Source organism: Festucalex cinctus, chromosome 10 (genome assembly GCF_051991245.1).
Source record: "Festucalex cinctus isolate MCC-2025b chromosome 10, RoL_Fcin_1.0, whole genome shotgun sequence".
Taxonomy (NCBI): Eukaryota; Metazoa; Chordata; class Actinopteri; order Syngnathiformes; family Syngnathidae; genus Festucalex; species Festucalex cinctus.
In genome coordinates this window covers 12476109-12494539 of record NC_135420.1, presented here as the reverse complement: position 1 = coordinate 12494539, position 18431 = coordinate 12476109, and the positions used below count along the sequence as shown (strand labels likewise).

Genomic DNA, 18431 nt, shown 5'->3' with positions numbered 1-18431 from the left:
CGGGTAGATAGTGCGCATTTGCCGGCTGGCGCTGGCACAAAGACTGAGCAGTGAGCACGTCGTGCCGCTTTAATGGAAGCCACCAAATGCCAAACTTCGATCCAGGATGACACAGTTGACATCAATGGGAATCCTGAGTCCACTTGTTACGTTTACAAGTGAGTGTCAAACTTTTATTTTAATTAGTCAAGCCACACAGCACGGATGAACTGTAGCAATACACAGTATGCTGTTAACAGACCCAAGCAGCACATACACAACAACAACTAAGGAGCATAAAATTATTTATCACTAAAGCAGTTGTAGTACAATGTGAGTTGAATTCTCTTTTTTTATTGCCAAGTTTGTTCATGTTGATGACTGTCACTAAGTTCTAATTAAAAAAACAACACTTTGCGCATCCTTTTGGATTGATATTCTGCTTAGTTTTTTTACTGAACCCATATGTTGTTTCTGTATATCATCGACATAACTCAACCTTATTTCTAAATCACTTTAAAACAGCCATTGCTGCATACAAAGTGCTGTGCATGGAATAGAAATTAAGTCTTTTAGTAGACACAAGTGAAACAAAATAACACAAAATAAAATTAATTAGAGTAAATATAAGTAGATAAGTATACACGCAAATAAAATACTAAAAAAAAAAAAATCTGTACAAGTATAGAAATAAAATAACACAAAATACAGAAGGCACCATAAAAAAAGTAAAATGATGTAAAGTCTCATGCTGAGTCAAAGATCAAAGAATAGAGATGTCTGGCAAAAATGAAAGGAAATTTTGTCCATATCGTACAGCCCTAATCCAACACGCAAATGAAGGCAACTGCTAGCCAATTCCAGATAGAAGGGGTTGTGTCACAGAGTCATTCATTCGGACATAGTTGTTTACAGAAGTGAAGAGTGGATTTGTTTCAAATGAACTTTTGAGTTGAATAAATGCAAAATGAACTACACATTTTTTTTTCAGTTTGTCTTTTAGATTTCAGAACGAACTGCCGCTTTTAAGTGACAGAAAATATTTCTGAACACTTTTGCAGTTGTCACAATGCCGCTGTTCAACCTGATGAACATTAGATTTAGGTTGATAAAGTGTGCCCCCCCCCCCCCCCCCCCCCCCCCCAAAAAAAAAGGTAATGCCCCCCCTACAATTTCTTTCTGGTGACGGGTCTGGTTCCACCCAATGCCTCCCATCTTATAGTGAAAGCACAAAAGAACATGTATTTGAAAGTCCCGTTGGAGGGCTTGAAATATATTTTATTCTTGGCGGACCTGTTTTGCGGATCAACAACTTTCTAAAAAAGAAATCCAGTGTTATATTGCTGTATTATTATTGTAAAACCTTGCTTCAGGTCTCTGGGATTATGATGAAAAATAATAATAATAATAAACACTGGATTTCTCTTTATATAATCATGAAAAAAAAAAAAAAAAACTGTAATGTGAAAATGCTTATTTTGACCTTTGCATTCTGTCCCAACCTTCAATACTACACATAATGTTAACTAATAACTAGTGTTATGTATTTTTGCTGAAGAATATTTCACTAGAAAGCACATAAATGTGTGCAAACTGCAGCTTCAAAAATAATAATAATAATAATAATAATAATAATAATAATAATAATAATAATAATAATAATAATAATAATAATAATGCATGAATGTGAGTGACTCTACAAACACTCCACCCAGTATTACGATACCACAACCATGTCAAAACTAGTTCTCAAATCCCGCAGCAACCATATAACCTTCATCAGCTCCCTTTTCCTCATTTCTCTCCTTGTTGCTTCTCAGTCGAAGCACCTTCTCACCCCTCCATCAACTCCTGTTTTTCTACTTTCTCTCAGCTCCTCCGCTACCTTTTCCAGCTTCATAAAATGGGGGCTGGGAGACGATTGTGTATTACTCTGGGATTACGTCTCAGCCAGCTTTAATTCCAACTCATGAAATGAATGACAGCCATGATGCTGCCAAAGCAGCGTTTCCTCAAACTTCTAACATGCTCATGTGTGACCACGTTTGTGTATACAAATATTTTTTAGATGTTGACATCAACCACCTTAGCAGCAAACAATTGATTCAAGTTATAGTGCATTTGTTGAATATACTTTATCAGTTTGTGTTCGTTTTATATGGTAGAAATCACTTCAGTCGATAAAGCAGGGTTCACCAATATTGTGCTCACCGGCACAAGGTATCACATGAGTATTGAGTATTTCAGGGATCACATGAGTAACCCGCCGATTTGTTCTAAAAATAGCTTACAAGTGATCCGCATCTAACTTTTGGGGGGGTAAAAATGACAAAATTGTGTTTAAAAAAAAATAAATGTATAGTTTAATTAAAGGTCGGTATTCTAGTGCGCAAACCTTAGCGATCAGTATGAGCAAATTTGTTATTTAAAAAAGTGTGAATCAAACTGGTAAACTACTCAAGAAGTACTTAACATTTTAAAAAGGTTAGCCAACCCTGATATAAGCACAAGCTCAAACATAGGAGGAAAGGTGACCACAAATGGTCGCAACAATCACAGGTTTCCATGGGAACAATAGAGAAGCGCAAATCAGTGGATTATGAATGTTTTTTTAAGCTTTTATTATTCCTTTACGTTCCTGACAAATGTGTCTATGATCAGATACTTTTTCAGACGTTTTACTGACTGTTTCTTCTGCACAGGAGGAAAACCCAACATTGCTCACTGTGCTGGACAATAGTTCTTCTTAAAATGTGCATGTCATCTCATCAAATTCAAGCAGCGCAAACTTGCTATTTTTGAGTGGCTGAAAGATGGTTCATTCAACGTGTAATTGCTTTGCTCATAACTTAAAACGACTCACAATGAGAAGAAAACAATTTTGATAGAAAATAAGAGTGCTGGGAAAGAGGGTGTGAAGGCATACGGTTGCAAGGACAAGTGGAGTCATACTGCCCTCTAGTGGTAACTTGAAGCTCATTTGAAATTATGTAGTTATAGCAGGGGCAGTTGAAGAAGAGTGTCTAAGAAAAGAAACCTCTTAGACACAGGGAGAAAAAAAAGCTAGCTGATCTGCAGAAGAGATGCAGCCATAAACTACATTTTAAGTGGTGGAATTATATCTCTGAATCATGTTTGCGGTAGTTGGGTTGACCAGAACAAAGTTGTTTTGCAATTGTAACCCTAAGAAGTTGTTGTCGTCTCAGAGGCTGGGTTAGAAGCGGGCTACAAATAGTTCCAAGTTCATACTAATTCCTGGAGCCTTCCCTACTTAACCAACACGGCAGGACATGATTCAAGCACGTCACTCTTTTATTGAACTCCGTTCTCGACTATACTCGCTCCGTTACACCTCTCTCTCTCCCTTGCGCTCATGACATGCGCAGTGCACAAAACACTTCCAACACATGAACTAAAAATAAAAATAAAACCCCAAAGTAATAATTCACAAAAATACAAGTCAATTATAAGTAAATAAAACACGTGTTGACAAATCAATGTGTTATTGCCAATTTGAAATTTGCTTAGAAGGTGACAATCCGCTGTCATCAATATTTAAAATCAAGCTGTCATAATCAGCTACAGTATAAGTGGAATAAGTTGTGTAGACTGCACAATGTCTTTGCCGTGAGTGCATTTTCCTGTTAGGGATTATTGTGGACGCAATAAATAAAAAATAATCTTAAAATGTTTTAAATCAGTTGGGGGCAATTCCGGGTGGGGTGGTGGAGTTTTACCTTAGGGATTTTTTTTTTTCTGTACTAGAATAAAGTGCACATCCTCTACAGTAGAAGGCAGTGGCGCTCTCATTGTCAGAGAGTACGAAGGAAATATCATCTTCCATCATCTGTATAACTTGACTTACATGTTAAAGCTACCAAAAAAAAAAAAGTTGTCTGATGTTGATAAGGGATGCATTGATTTTCCCGTCTCCATCGGTTGTTTACTATAGATATATTGTGGTATTGAAGCCACTATATAGGGGATTACTTCTACTCACTAGACATTAATAATGTTTTTTTTTGTTGCATTTTTTTTTTCACTTTGTGTTTGACAGTGTGTAACTATTTGTTGTTGTTGTGGTTATTATTATTATTATTACTATTATTTAAATAGACAGCTCTGATTCTTCTTCGGGGTGTGACTTAACTACAAATTGTAATACAAAGCTTCTTAAAGCTGTTCTTCCATCATAATCCAATTTTGACATCTGTGGTGTTTGTGGAAAGGATGCAATAGCTGATTAAAGGCAAAAGGCTTGTAACACGCTTTGATTTGAATTTGGCGCCGTTTTGTTTGTTTTTTGCGGATTCACTCTATTGCGGATCGTCATCTGTGACCATAAATTTATGTAAAAATATTTTTTTGAAAATCATCTTCCACATATAACTTTTGATTTGTGTCATATTTGATACATCCGGTCACAATGCTTTAAATTCATACATTTATAACTGTCAAAAATATAATAATAAACAATTACATCAAACATATTAGTATTTCCAAAAATCTGAACATTTCCCACTATTAATAACTATAGGTGTCACCCCTTTCTCAATTGGGGCAATCTTGCAAGGTCGCTGGGTGATACTGCACTCTAATGGATTATCTGTGCAATGCATGTGTCAGACAGCACTTTGTATACAACAACGCCTGTTCTTAAAGGGCTTTATAAATAAAGTTGAGTTGAGTTGAGATGAGATCATATACGTCAGGGTTTTAATGGGGGTTATACTCATCAAAGAGAGGTTCAAAATGTTTTGTATTTAATGATACGTTTTGCGTTATAGGGTTTTAAAAGGAAAGTCAATAGTGGCGTTTATAAATTAATCTGAGCGCAGCACGCTCTTTGTGCACAAGGACAACAAAACAGCAGCTATTAACTACATTGAAGTAGAGTCGAGGGGGTTCTTGTGACTTTTAGATCCTTGCTTTGAAGGTGAAAACAAGTTGTCATGGTTCTTGTTTGTTGTCTTGTTCGTCGTCATTTTAAAACAGTGGATGAAAAAGAGCCAACGGATCAAAGTGTCGCCATAAAATGTGTGCAAACTATAGTTTCCTGATATGTTAGCCCACAATTTCCCTGTGTGCCTTGTCTCTAAGACCACAGCAACACATCCCACAGTCATCCATCATTTTACAAGAACTATAAATTAATTTGAGTCTTCATTAAAAACAAACACACAAAGACAGCTTGAGTCTCACAGCTGGTGATTTGACTTCACCTTGAAGAACCGAGACCACGTCGACTGACGCCGCTTTGGTGCCCTTGAATTCCAACTTGGAGTCCTCGGAGCTCGAGCAGCTTTGTGACTCGGGAAGGACATTATTTTGTGCTGTCTGGCAACATGGGCACCCAATAAGGCTGAGTCGCAGCAGTGTCGGGTAGCTGTCGCAACATGCAGAGCGGCTGCAGTGACAAACTGCTTGAACATTCAATATCGCTCACTATTGTATAGTGTCCTATTCAGTAGAGAGTTTTGCTGTTTTGTGATGCTGTTTTAAGTGGGTCGAGAAAAAAATACAAATGAAAATAAAACTATGGTACAAGGCAAACGCAATTTACTATGGTTGAAGGAGGGAGCAAGGCGTTATGCCAAGAACACTCCAAAACTTACAGGAATAGAAAGAAAAAAAAGCATCAAAAAGAGAATAGTAGCAAAATATATCACTGGAATGAGATAGGAAGCAAGATGGCTTTTGTTAATGTTTTGTTCAACTGTTACAGAAGTCATTTTTTACCACAAAGAGTTCCCAGGTGTCCTAACAACATTACCCCAAATAACAGTGTGCGCGTCTCACCATAGTTTTTTTTAGTCCAGCTAAAATGAGCCTGTTTTGAGAGGGTGGTCCTGTCTCATGCAAATGAGTCACTGCTCATCCCACCCATCTAAAAGGTGGTTGCCGAAATTGAGTATTGTTACCATGACAACCACAAGCAGAGCTACAACAAGCTGCTACTGTACTGCCAGAGTGTGAAGAGATGTAATACATGAAAGTACATGATTTTAAGAAGGGTGGTCGTCTGGGAGTTGTGGTCTTTTTACTGTGTATTTGCGGATGGTTCTTTTATAATACTTTAAAATAATATTTTTGTTGAATTTATTATTACACAATACTGAGATGTTTCTTTAAATTTTGCACACAAGAAATGCACAAAAAAGAAAAACAAACAAACTCAATAAAAAAACTTTTGACAATAAAATTTACAGAAAAAAAATAACTTAAAAAAAAAAAAAACTCAAACCAAAATGAAAAACTAGCCATAATGAACATTCTAAAACTATTATAACCCTGGTCTTGAATTAAGCACGATGGCCTGTGAGTGTTGATGTAATGCAAATGTGATTGAACAAGACATGTCTATAAGTCACAACATCAACACTTCCACTTCTCCGAGCAAACAACCTGCAATGTTCTCTATAGCTAGAAGCGACGTGCAGCCAATTATATTTTCTTCCCCTCCGGAGTCCATTAATCACTCCAACACAAAGGCTTCCCCTCCCTTAAAGGAAACTTCTGTCCTGCTATCACACTTCATCAGATTAGTGCTTAATTAAGAAATATGTCCCAGCATTTCACTTTTAATTATCCGAATGCCCGGCTCCTTTGTGAAGTAGCTTTGTGGTGACATGCACTGCGGGGAGGGCGCTAAGTGAAAACAGACTGTGGCCTTTTGTGGAAGTAATGAATTTAGCGTAATGATGATGGAATGGAAGGAAGAGCTTCTAGGCAAGAGCGCCTCTTTGGGAAGTCACTTGAAAAAGTGAGAGTTAGCGGTGAAGTGTGTGGCACATGTCACATTACAAGAATAAAGTGTGTGGATATACGCACACTTGACACTGTAAGTAAAAAAAAAAAAAAGAAGTGCTCAACAGCAGCACAAATCACAGGCTCCGAAATTACAATTGCTCCCTCTTCGTCGTCACATCAATATGTCTGGAGTCAGAACAAAAATAAGGTATTCACAGTGAAGCTGGTGGGAGGAAAGTTTGCTGCTTCAACTATGTGCAAACTTCTGCAGTGACAAGCTAGAAACAAACTGACACTTTTCCCTGCGCTTGCGTGGGTTTTCTCTGGGTGGTCCCGCTTCCTCACATATTCCAAAAACATGCTTGTAAATGAAGACTCTTGTGTACATTGTCCATTAGTGCAAATATGAGTGTGAATAATTGCACTGTAAAAAATGTCTGTAGAATTAACAGTGAATTTCCGTAAAATCGTGACAACAAAAAGCTGTATTTAAACAAAAATAAATAAAAAAGAACGAAGCATTGTGTAATTTACATTAAAATCTTGTAAAACTGAATTAAACACAACTGAGGGTTTGAGAGAACATTTTTAAAAGACCACTTTTTTTTTTCTTTTTTTTTTTTGGAGAATTGAGAAATTACTGTAATTGGGATACAGTAAACGCCTCTCCCATAACAACCATTTTGGTCGTTTTACCATGCACCAAAATAAGGCCAAGTGTTACGTGTTGTAGTTTAGCAACCTCTCGCGGCCATGTTAAATACAAAAGTGAGACTCGAACCCGGATCTTCTGTGCAAAAGACAAACAGCTAACTTTCTCAGCTAACCACCCAGTTAAAATCCCTCTATTCATTTTTAGATTTGAAATGTATATTAATTCGCCGTCGGACTATGGTTGGATTTAGGATGAGGCTTTCAGTGAGGCTGTACAGTACACAGTACGTATTTACATGGGATACTAATGGTTAAGATTGGGAAAAGGCACAGTGAGGTTGTAGACCGTGACAAAACATGTAGTCATTAACAAAATATGTAGTCAATACTAAAACAGTCACTGGACGTTTTTACATGGGACACTTGGTTGAGATTAGGAAAAGGCAGTGTACAAAACCAGTAGTTAACACTCACAAAAGATGTAGCCAAAACTAAAACAATTACTGGTCAAGAAAATAAGCACTCGTCTTTGGACCAGACGCTATTGGTTCTAGTATTTTGCGCTATTTAACATGGCCGCTAGAGGTCGCTAAACTAAAATACGTGGTCGTAATTTGGCGCCTTTTCAAAACGACCTATGTGGTCGTATTTATTGAAGGACTGTTTCTGTCATATAGCAATGTTAGAATAAAACTTTATCAGTAGGCTCGTTGGTACATTTTGTATATGCCAAAAGAAACATGCATTTTATAAATTCATATTGCAGACAAGAATATTTTGATATACAGTAAAACCATGTGAATATAAAGGTTAAACTCAATGTATTATGTTCATTTCAAATTGACATACTGTAGACCCAATTATTAATTTATCAGTACACTAAAAAAAAAAAAAAAAAAAAGTTTTTAAAGAAAAAAACCCATTGGCAGCTGTGGTTACCAGAATAATTCTGTTTACTGTACAAATGTAAACTTCACAACTTGTAGCTATATTATATAGCCTAAAATGATACTTTTTAAACTTGTAGATTCAACAGTCCTTTACTGATAAGTTAACAACAGGGTGGTGTGACTCAGTGGTAGAACAATCATCTTGCAACCCCGAGGTTGTTGCTTTGATCCCATCCCAGTGTGACTGTGTTGAAGATCCAGGAGCAAGGTAATGAAACTCCACTTGTTCCTGATGCTGTGTAATCAGGAGGTGAATTAGTAGTCAAATTGTGAAACACTTTGAGGTCCTTGTAAGGTAAGAAAACCATTTACCAAGAACTTGCTGCAGCTTTAATATTTTGTTCTGTAAAATGTACAAGTCAATTTTTATTGTACATTGAATCCTGGTAAAATGTAGAAGCAGTTACTGTTTATTGTACATTAAAAAACAATAAAATGTTGAAAGTTGTTATGTAAAGTTGTTGACATTTGCACTGTATTTTTTGACAGAATTTTTCTGGAAACCACAGCTGCCATTTTTCCCCCATATTGTTATGGCCCGGGTCGAATGCGCCAAGAGTTCATGACCTCTTATGTATCTGTTTAGGTACTGATGTAACAAGTGTCTGTTTACGAGAGGTGATGTTCGTGATGTCAACTTTTAATCCTTTAGGCGATGTCTGGACCTATGTGATGTCGTTCTTTAGTCTTTTACGATTCACTGTCTGTGGATGCAGTCTGAGAATTGTGTGTGGTTTGCCGGATTGTTGTCCAACTGTCCTGTGTACAGCGTCTCTGAGTTTCTGCCTCTCGATGTGAATACATGGAGAAAATCTTATTTGTGTCTGCATTTGGGATCCAAACCGCTCAATACACAACACATATAAACAACTGGTCATTATTATTATTATGATTATTATTATTATTATTATTATTATTATTATGATTATTATTATTATTATTATTATTATTATTATTATTATTATTATTATTATTATAGTGTGTCAATATGTGCCCTGCAATTGGCTAGCGACCATTTCAGTGTGGCACATTTGCTTCTCATCTTCCTGTAATTTTTCCTCCACAAACACCCACACCGGTTTGGCAATTTGATACCGATAATGAAGATAATGTTAGACATTCACCTCTCAATCAGGTTGGCTTTTTTTTTCATCTTTGCTTCAATTGTGTTTTCAAGCATCAGCACTGCTTCTGCAGGAACATTTCATTTTGTTTTAAATCATTTCAGACTGTAATAAAACAAAAACAGTGTTAAATCAATAATGAAATCCATATTCCAAATGAATGTCGTAAGGATTTATTGATCAAGTGTAACCTTAGGGTGAAGGTCAGATTTAGGATTTGTCAAAGGCTCGCAGACATCTTGATTGGATTGACTTACTGTGGTTGTTCCAAGACTTTTTGCCTGGAGTTCTAACAAGCATAAGAGTAATAGGGCAGGGTGGCAGTTACATAAAACTCTCAGAAAATGCTTACGCTGTAAATGAGGTTGCAAAAATAATGTTGTTGTCCCGATTGAATTGTGCCCAAAGTCAAACTTCATGAATGAATGAATGTTGTTTCTGTGAGGGTGATGAGTTGGAAGGTTGACAATAGGAACAGTTTGAAGCTTTCAATTGGAAGGGGGGGGGGGGGGGGCATCCAGGGGTTGATTGCAGGATGAAATGAGGAAATACTATTGAGATGCTATTCTTACATCCAATCAGATAATTTGGAGGTTGACGTGTGACAGAAGTTGAAAACAGCTTTGATAAGAGCTGAGGACAAATTGTATTTGTGTTTGCAAATACGAATGTTTCGTTGTGGAAAATGAGAGTTGGCAACTTCCATTTTCAAAGTCATTTGGACCCCTTTTATACAAACACATCAACATCTCATTTCCAAGTGAATTGGACCCCTTTTATACAAACTCATCAATGTGGTGGTAGTGGTGTTTATACGTGTAAAAAGAAGCCATAGGGTCGTAACAGTTTCTGAACAAGATAATGTATGACATGACGAGCTTGATGTTTTAGTGTATGCTACTTGGATTTATAAACACAAAGCTACACAATGTTGAAAAACCTGTGAAAGCAATTAATTGCTGTGGTTTTATTCTCTTACAGTCAAACTTTTGTTTTGTTTTTTTGTCCAAAGGACTCTCCCCACAGTTGTGAATCATGTTAAGCCAATGTAAGAAATAAATCTCTCATATCATGTCTTGAAACAAACATGGTCTAAAAGTGTGACCCCTTCATTTGTGGTACCAGAATATATATGTTGTTTCTAGTTTACCGTAATAGCAATTGATAGCATATTTCCCATTATATGAAAGACATACTAAAACTGCATGAGCCATTTTCCATCAATAGGATCAAATATAATCTTTTGTATTATTTCCCTAATCTTATTTAGCTTGACTTCCCCCCATGATCGTGATTTAATTCCGTTTTATTCAAATGAAATCTATGCAATAGTGCTGCTGGTGTGAAGATTAATTACAAGCATTAATCTCTCTTCCCGTTTGGATTATGTAACTTTATAGTCAGTGACAAACTGAAGCGTAGAGCCGTGGAGGCACAATCACGCTGTAAACAAATAAAAAGCGTATTTAGTATGTGCATAGTAAATGGGCGACAGGAAACACACAAACATGCACCGACAGAATAGAATATTACTTTCGACACAAATTGAGTGTCATTTTTATACACATGAAAAACAGCCTTGGTATAAGGTGCCTTTTCCTTTCTCATCATCAACCCTCATAATAATATATTACATTCATTTTGAGGCTTTTTTTTTTTTTAAACACATCTCAACCAAGGGTGCCAATAATTATGAAGGGCACTGTAAGTAAATAATGGAAATTGGGCCAAACCCACAGAAGTGAGCTTTCCTCCACAAGTCTTCCTTCTAATGTAATTAAAAAACCTCTGGCAAAGGACTGAATAAAAGACAGCCAGTTCAGTAGCATTGATAACCCTGGCGTAGCAACAAGCGAAGATTTTAACAGTCTCGTAATGGGCTCGCTAAAAGCCTCCTTAATTTGTTTTCTCCTGTAAATGATCAAAACTCCTTTTCTGCGACCTCAATAATGTTTTTTTTTTTTTCTTTTTAATCACAGGATGAAAGAAAGTTCTCACTAAAGGATGAAAGGGGGGAAAACACCACAGGCGACGGTACTCGGATGGGCTAAAGGCTAATTGTGTCTGAAATGAGATTTGAAGCAGATGAATTAGCAGAGGCTGCAGCAAACACAAACTGAAAAAGGGATTGGAGGGGAAACCAGTGGAAATAAGGATATGCAGGTCACAAATAAGTGGATGCTTGTGTTCACTTACGTCCTTTTAAAGTCAATGTTGCAATAGCAGATGTCCCGTTTTGGCAGGGACAGACCTGCTCTTGAGTCTTGGGTCAAACATCCCGGTGTCCTGTTTTTTGCCATGTGTATGGCAACTAGAACTACTTCTTGTATCCGCATCCAAGAATCATGGGAAATGTAGCTTATCAGGCGGGCCGGCTCTGTGGTCGGCATGAAGCTAGACTCTCTGGTGACAGTGGCAGAGAAGAGGACTCTGGACAAACTGCTGGATATTATGGACAATACCAGCCACCCTCTGCACACTGTCATCAGCATTCAGAGGAGCCTCTTCAGTGGAAGGCTGACGCTCCCCAACTGCCGGACCAACAGACTAAAGGACTCCTTTGTCCACCGTGCCATTGTACTCTTCAACTCCTCACATGGGGGGGTGTAGCGTTTACTGTACTTTAATTTATTTAATTAAATCTCCGGTGTAATAACCTTATTTATTGATTGATTGAAATTGTATTTTATTATTATTATTATTATTATTATTATTATTATTATTATCATCATCATCATCATCTCCGGTGTAATAACCTTATTTATTGATTGAATTATTATTATTATTATTATTATTATTATTATTATTATTATTAATTAATTAAATCTCTGATGTAATAACCTTATTTATTGATTGATTGAATTTTTTATTTTTTTTTTATTATTAATAATTTAATCTCTGGTGTAATAACCTTATTTATTGATCCATTGAATTATTTTTTATTTTATTATCTGTTCTTATTGCTGCTGGACATGTAAATTTCCCAGAGGGAGCCATACCAAAGGAATCAATAAAGTCAAGTCTAAGTCTAAGTCTAGTGCCCAGTTTCCAATAGCTGTTGAGGCCAAGCAAAAAAATAAATAAATAAATAAATAAATAAATTTAAAAATAAATAAAAAAGTGAGTGTGTTGACCTGTTTAGCGCTGTTGAATAGTTAACCAAGATAGCATTTAGCATTAGCGATTGATACGCATGTTGGCTGTCTTTTGCAACTGCCAACCACCCAAACAATGCCCCCCCCCCCCCCCCCCCCCCCCCCAACCCCAGCATCCAATCTTGTCTTAGTGTGCGAAGCTAGCTTAGCTTGTTAGCTGCTAACAAAAAGGATACACTTGTTTGTAACACATCACATCAAGTCTGAGTGTTGTGATTTGATTATCATGTGAAAATAGTCAACGGGAAGAATCTATATCCAAGATTAACAGATAAATGTTGAATTTTAATGCAAACTAAAACTTGAAGCCTATGGGCAACACAAAATGGACTATTTTGCCTCTGCTAACTAGCTCGACCGCGGGCCCGCTAATATGGAAGCCTTCGTACATGGTGTACAAACGTGACATCACACGGAAAGGACCTATAGATGCAACAACATGGCAACAAAGCACTTTTATACCGGATAGGGCTATGGCCTGACGAAATGGCGTCCCTCCGCTCACTTCAACACCAAAATAGGTCATATTGTACATACAGGTCATTTTGTTTGCGCTCCATTTGGAAGTGCATGTGTGTAATACAAACGACTGTGTGAATGCACAAGTAAAGGAGTGATTATGATGTAGCATCTCTGACTGTGCTGTCAGCAGGTGCGGACACTATGCAAACAGGAGGTGATGGATGAAAGTGGACGCTTTTGAAAGAAGGGAGATTAGAAGGGAACAGGCTGCGGTCGCTCAAAGACTAATGGGCCGATTAAGAGCTTCAAGGGGGCGGTCGTTTATTCGTCATGTGTGACTGAATGGAGATTCACTTCATTAATAAGCCCTGGCACTTTCCAGCTTTGTTTTTTCCCCCCTTTCTCTTACTCTCTACAAAGCCTCTCCTTTCTCTGATTAATTAATGAAGAGAGGAAAGTGATGAGGCACGGCAAACGAGAAAAAGCTGTGTCACCGAATTGGGATGCTCCATTGTGACTGTTAGCTATAAAAGTAAGTAGCTTAAGGAGGAATTAACTGCCATTTATTTTTTGTTTGTTTATTTATTTATCTATTTATTGGCAGTTTCAACTTGACAGAGATTTTGAACATAGAATACTTTGAAGAAAATAGATGTCACCCGCTCATTCCAGTGGCAAGTCCTACTTGCATGGTTGCATTATCACAAATATGTTAGCATTTGCAAGTCACACCTAATGGGTTGTTTTAATTGAATGTTTGATAGCATTATAGTGATTTAATTATTCACAACAGAACTCAGGACTTGGAGATGAAACCCTGGCCCCAAGTGGAGTAGTTTGACCTTCATGGGAGTTGACAGGTAAAGCACTTGATTGACTGGTTGATCTACCTTTCCACCATCACAAAAAAAACAAGATATGCCCCGCCCTGGGGAGAACTCAGGGTATGCTAGCAAAAGCCGGGAGAAGGCAGTCTGTGCTTCCATGCATAAAATGGTTGCCCCATGGATTGAGATAAATATTAAGTTTGTATCTAAATCGCTCCTCTAAAATGCCATATACTGCATAATACATCATTAAAAAAAACAGTACCATGCATGAATAATTTAATCCATCCAAGTCTCGAGACAGCAGGCCAATTAGCTTTTTGAATTCAGATGGTATTTTCTAAGGGTGTCACGATTTCGATTTTTTATCGAAATCGATCGAAATTACGTCACGATTTCGAGCATCGAAATAGAAGAGAGGACACACGATTCGATGCCCCCCCCTCCCCCCCCCCGCGCCCGCCGCCACCGCCGCCACCGCCACCTCCCAGGAAAGCAAATGAGACGCAGCCATTCAGCTACTAGCTAACGGCACTTGTTAGCTGACTTCTCCTGCAGTCATGATGGCAAGCGCGGACAGACACAGCAATGGTGCTTCAAGCCGCTCCCGCTTCTCTCGTCACCAGTTTGGAAACATTTTGCGTTCCCGGTGAGTTATGTCGACAACGTTCACGTTGTCGATAAAAAGACCACAGTTGCAAGATATGCTATGTGCGCGTACTGTACTCGGCCACGGTGTTACGCCCGGCTCGTCAAGGGGAAGGGAAGTAACACAATAACAGAAAATATAGAGTAGATAAACACGGGTCGACTTTAACATCTGAGTAGTTTTAATTGAAATTTCAGGCAGGGGTTTGACAAGGGAGTGAAAGTGGAAGGTGAACAAATAATAACCGCATTTGACAGAACTGACAGAACGGAGGAGAAACAACAATAACCAATAGGGGTATAATACACGGATACACAATAGCGTCGCGCTGGCACAGTCGTCCAATCGGAGTGTCGCGCTGGCACAGTCCTCCAATCAGAGTGTCGCGCTGGCGCATTCAAACTGAAGTACCATTATACGGGCACCAGCCGACACAAACACACACATACATACTAGGGGAGCGGAGCCGGCGGCGGGCCCGAGCCGCCAGCCGTAACAACGGGAAACACGACAAACATGACGGGACATTTACGCAGGCATCACAAAGATTTAGATTTATCAAATTCAACTAGAAGTGGGAAAACAACGGTCCAACCAACTATTTCATCCTCATTTACAGTGAAACTTCCACACACTTCAGCTCGCGCGAAACGCCAGATCCATAGGTCTTTTTATAGCAGCAGACCTGCAGCCTTGGAAAACGCTGGATTCAAACATTTAATTAGTGTACTTGAACCACGCTACAGTATGCCCAGCAACTGTAAATGTTGGGATATAGTTTGTTCAGGCTGTATTTGTTCCATGACTTTGGATACAATATATTTTTTGTTGTTGTTGCACATTGCACATTATTTTAAGAGGAACGCACAGCACACTGTTGTAACCAAAAACAGTCAATAGATGGCAGGCACCCACTGTGACTTTTTGTTTTTGTTTTTTTATTTTTTATTTTACACTTCAGTAAGAACAAGACGGTTAACTTTATATTGTAAATAAATTCTTTGAATTTGATCATTCCTGCCTAATGTCAATTATCATATATTACATAAATTTACACAAAAATAATATGGAAATTGCATCACCTATATGTAGCCGATCTTTTGAAATAAGATTTACTGTACAATGAATAGAACCAATGATCATAGACTAGCCTTAGCCTACAGAAGCATATGCCTCTGTGTTATAAAGTGGGGGAGCGGAAAAAAAAAAAAAAAAAAAAATCGAAAAAAAAATCGAATCGTGACCCCAAAATCGAAATTTAAATCGAATCGTGGAGTTGGCGAATCGTGACACCCCTAGTATTTTCCCACAAATGGTCACTTGATGTTTAAATGCAACATTCAACAGGTTGCGCACGTCGGTCACTCCTCTTTTCATAGGAGGTATGTTGTTGACAGAGTGACTAGTTAATACTGTTTCAGTGATGTGATTTACTCGCCAGAGATGTAATAAGATCTTAAGGCTATAATGGATCCTGTCATATCAAGCAGCTCGTCAACATAATTGCCACTTCCAACTGTAATCATATCCCGCAGCATTTCTCTGCAACACATTCAGCATGTAGGAGTGGGAACTCAGCACTCATGTCAAGGACAAAATCACAACATGGACCTCGCAGGTGTTTTGTACTGTATTTAAGGCATACTCTCTTAGAATAGTGTCACATATTCAAAGGTTAACATGTTGAAGCTAAGCAAATAAATATGGAATACCTTATTCATTGATCCATTTTCTGTCATGTTGTCCTGAATGGACCGGTTGCCGACCAATCACAAGGCGCATACAGTCTTCACATCTCCTGAAGGTTGATGTTCTTATTGCACTTCCTCAAAAGTGCAGTTGGGTCAACGTAAACTTTTGTCCTTTGGACGAGTCCTTTTTGCACGGGCATCTCTTTAGTGTTGCTCCTGGCCAGGCGCTGCTGAGAGAGAAATCAAACTGTGGGAACGGTTAAAGTAATTGCCAAGCTGGCACATCCCCAGCTACTCGGCAAAGACACTGCAGGCCCCTCAGAATGTTAATGGCCACCCTGAGCCGGCGAGGGCAAAGCTGTCTTGGCATATGCACAGACACAAGCAGGAAAAGAATATGTGTGTGCGTGCGGTGCGTTCATGTGTGTTTGTATCCATGACCTTCTCCTTCCATGTTGTCCTTACTGGGCTTCTTCCAAATGTGTGAGCTCTTAGCGTCATCTCGTCAATGTGAATTCTGATACAAAATCCAGACATTAAGGTACCAGCACAATTTGCTTCTCAGTGAACTTTTTTTCTTTCTTTTTTTTTGTGACTTTTGATTCTTTGTTTATTGACAGATTTCAAAAGGATTATTGTAGGCCAAAAAATAAAAATAAAAAATAGAATATAATAAACATAGTTAAAAAAAATAAAAATATAAAAATTGTCTGGAGCCACAAAAACTTTGTGATGAATGAAAAAGTATGGATGTACTGTGGTAACTTTTTGCCTTTTTTGGATATTTTATGGCTATTTTTTTTTACATTATTTTCTGCCTTTTTTGCTATCAATTTTCTGATATATTTGGCAACATTTCATGGTAATTTTGGGGTTTCAGAAATGTTATAGTTACTTTTTGAACATTTTTCTTTTCTGCCTTTTTTTTTTTTTTTTTTTTTAAATAAAACTTTTTTTGGCAATTCCATATTCATTTTATGGTCATTTTCTGTCTTTCTTCTTTTGTTTTTGGACAGTTTATGCTTACCTTTTTCATCTTACTTTCTGCCTTTTTTTAAAATGTTATTTTTTCTTTGTCAATTTAGTGTACATTATATGGTAATTTTCTGCTAGTTTTTGAACATTGCTTTTTTTCTTTTCTTTTTTTTTTTAAAGATATTTAAAAAAAACAAAAAACGTTTTTCATATACCTTTAGTCTCTTTTTCTGACCATTTACAAATTTGGACTGCTGACATTTTTGGAATATTTAATTATGCTTTTTTTTAAATCTAAATTCATATATATATATATATAGATATATAGATATATTAGTGCAAAATTCAAGCATTAACTCTGGAGATTAATTTAAATTCATTAAACCGTTATTTTTTATTTTTGTAACTCAGTGTGCAGCCAGACTTGGAAGAGTCAGTGATGGGAAGATGAATAAACTTACTTGCTTGGTGCTTGTTGGAGAACTCTAAAGTGATTTGCGCACTTTGCAGAGCCAAATTCAAATTCAAGGTTGTGGAATTCAGGTCTAGAAAGTAAAAATCCTACCACAGAGTGGCTTCAGCCACAGGTGCTTCTACTTAACTGGCAGGTAAACAAGCTCATTGAATCACCTGTGGCTAAAGTCAAAATGATTCAGGGTTTGTTCTCTCAGGATCTGGATTCCCCAACACTGCCTATTGGTTGTATGCCTTTGGCGTATTTTCTCCGAGCAAAATTCACAGTTCAAGTTACCTCTACGGGCCAACAAAAATGCTCATGTGCAGAACTGAACCTGTAAGCGAGAAGTTCAATCGCCATTAATTACAGAAAAATGTGTGAGTAATTAGTTAAAATATTTTAATCGTTTGACAGCACTAAAATATATATATATATATATATATATATATATATATGTGTATATATATATATATATATGTTTTAGATAAAATATTTGGATAAATTAATCAATTAAGAATTTAGATTAAAAACATTTTAATAAAAAGCATAAATATTCCAAAAATGTCAACATGTTTCTGATACATTCAGGATAACCCGTATACATTTACATGCGAGTAGAATTCCTTTTTTTTTTTTTTTATTAATTTTTTTACTAATAGCATTTGCATGGTAAAATACATTTTGTATGCAACTAATATTTGATATTGTTGGTCAACCAGAACAGCCAGATGTTGCAATTTGTCATTTTTTGTGGCATC

General features: G+C 37.3%; 1 long non-coding RNA gene across 1 annotated transcript in view; it reads right to left on the bottom strand.

Annotated features, from left to right (window-relative positions):
* Positions 1–17769, bottom strand: part of LOC144026770 (uncharacterized) — a 127007-nt gene extending 109238 nt beyond the window's left edge. The window contains exons 1-2 of the long non-coding RNA XR_013285294.1: positions 17678–17769; positions 16263–16468 (exon numbers count right to left, since the gene is read on the bottom strand). This is a non-coding gene — a long non-coding RNA (uncharacterized LOC144026770). The remainder of the gene's footprint in view (positions 1–16262; positions 16469–17677) is intronic.
* Positions 17770–18431: the final 662 nt, after the last annotated feature.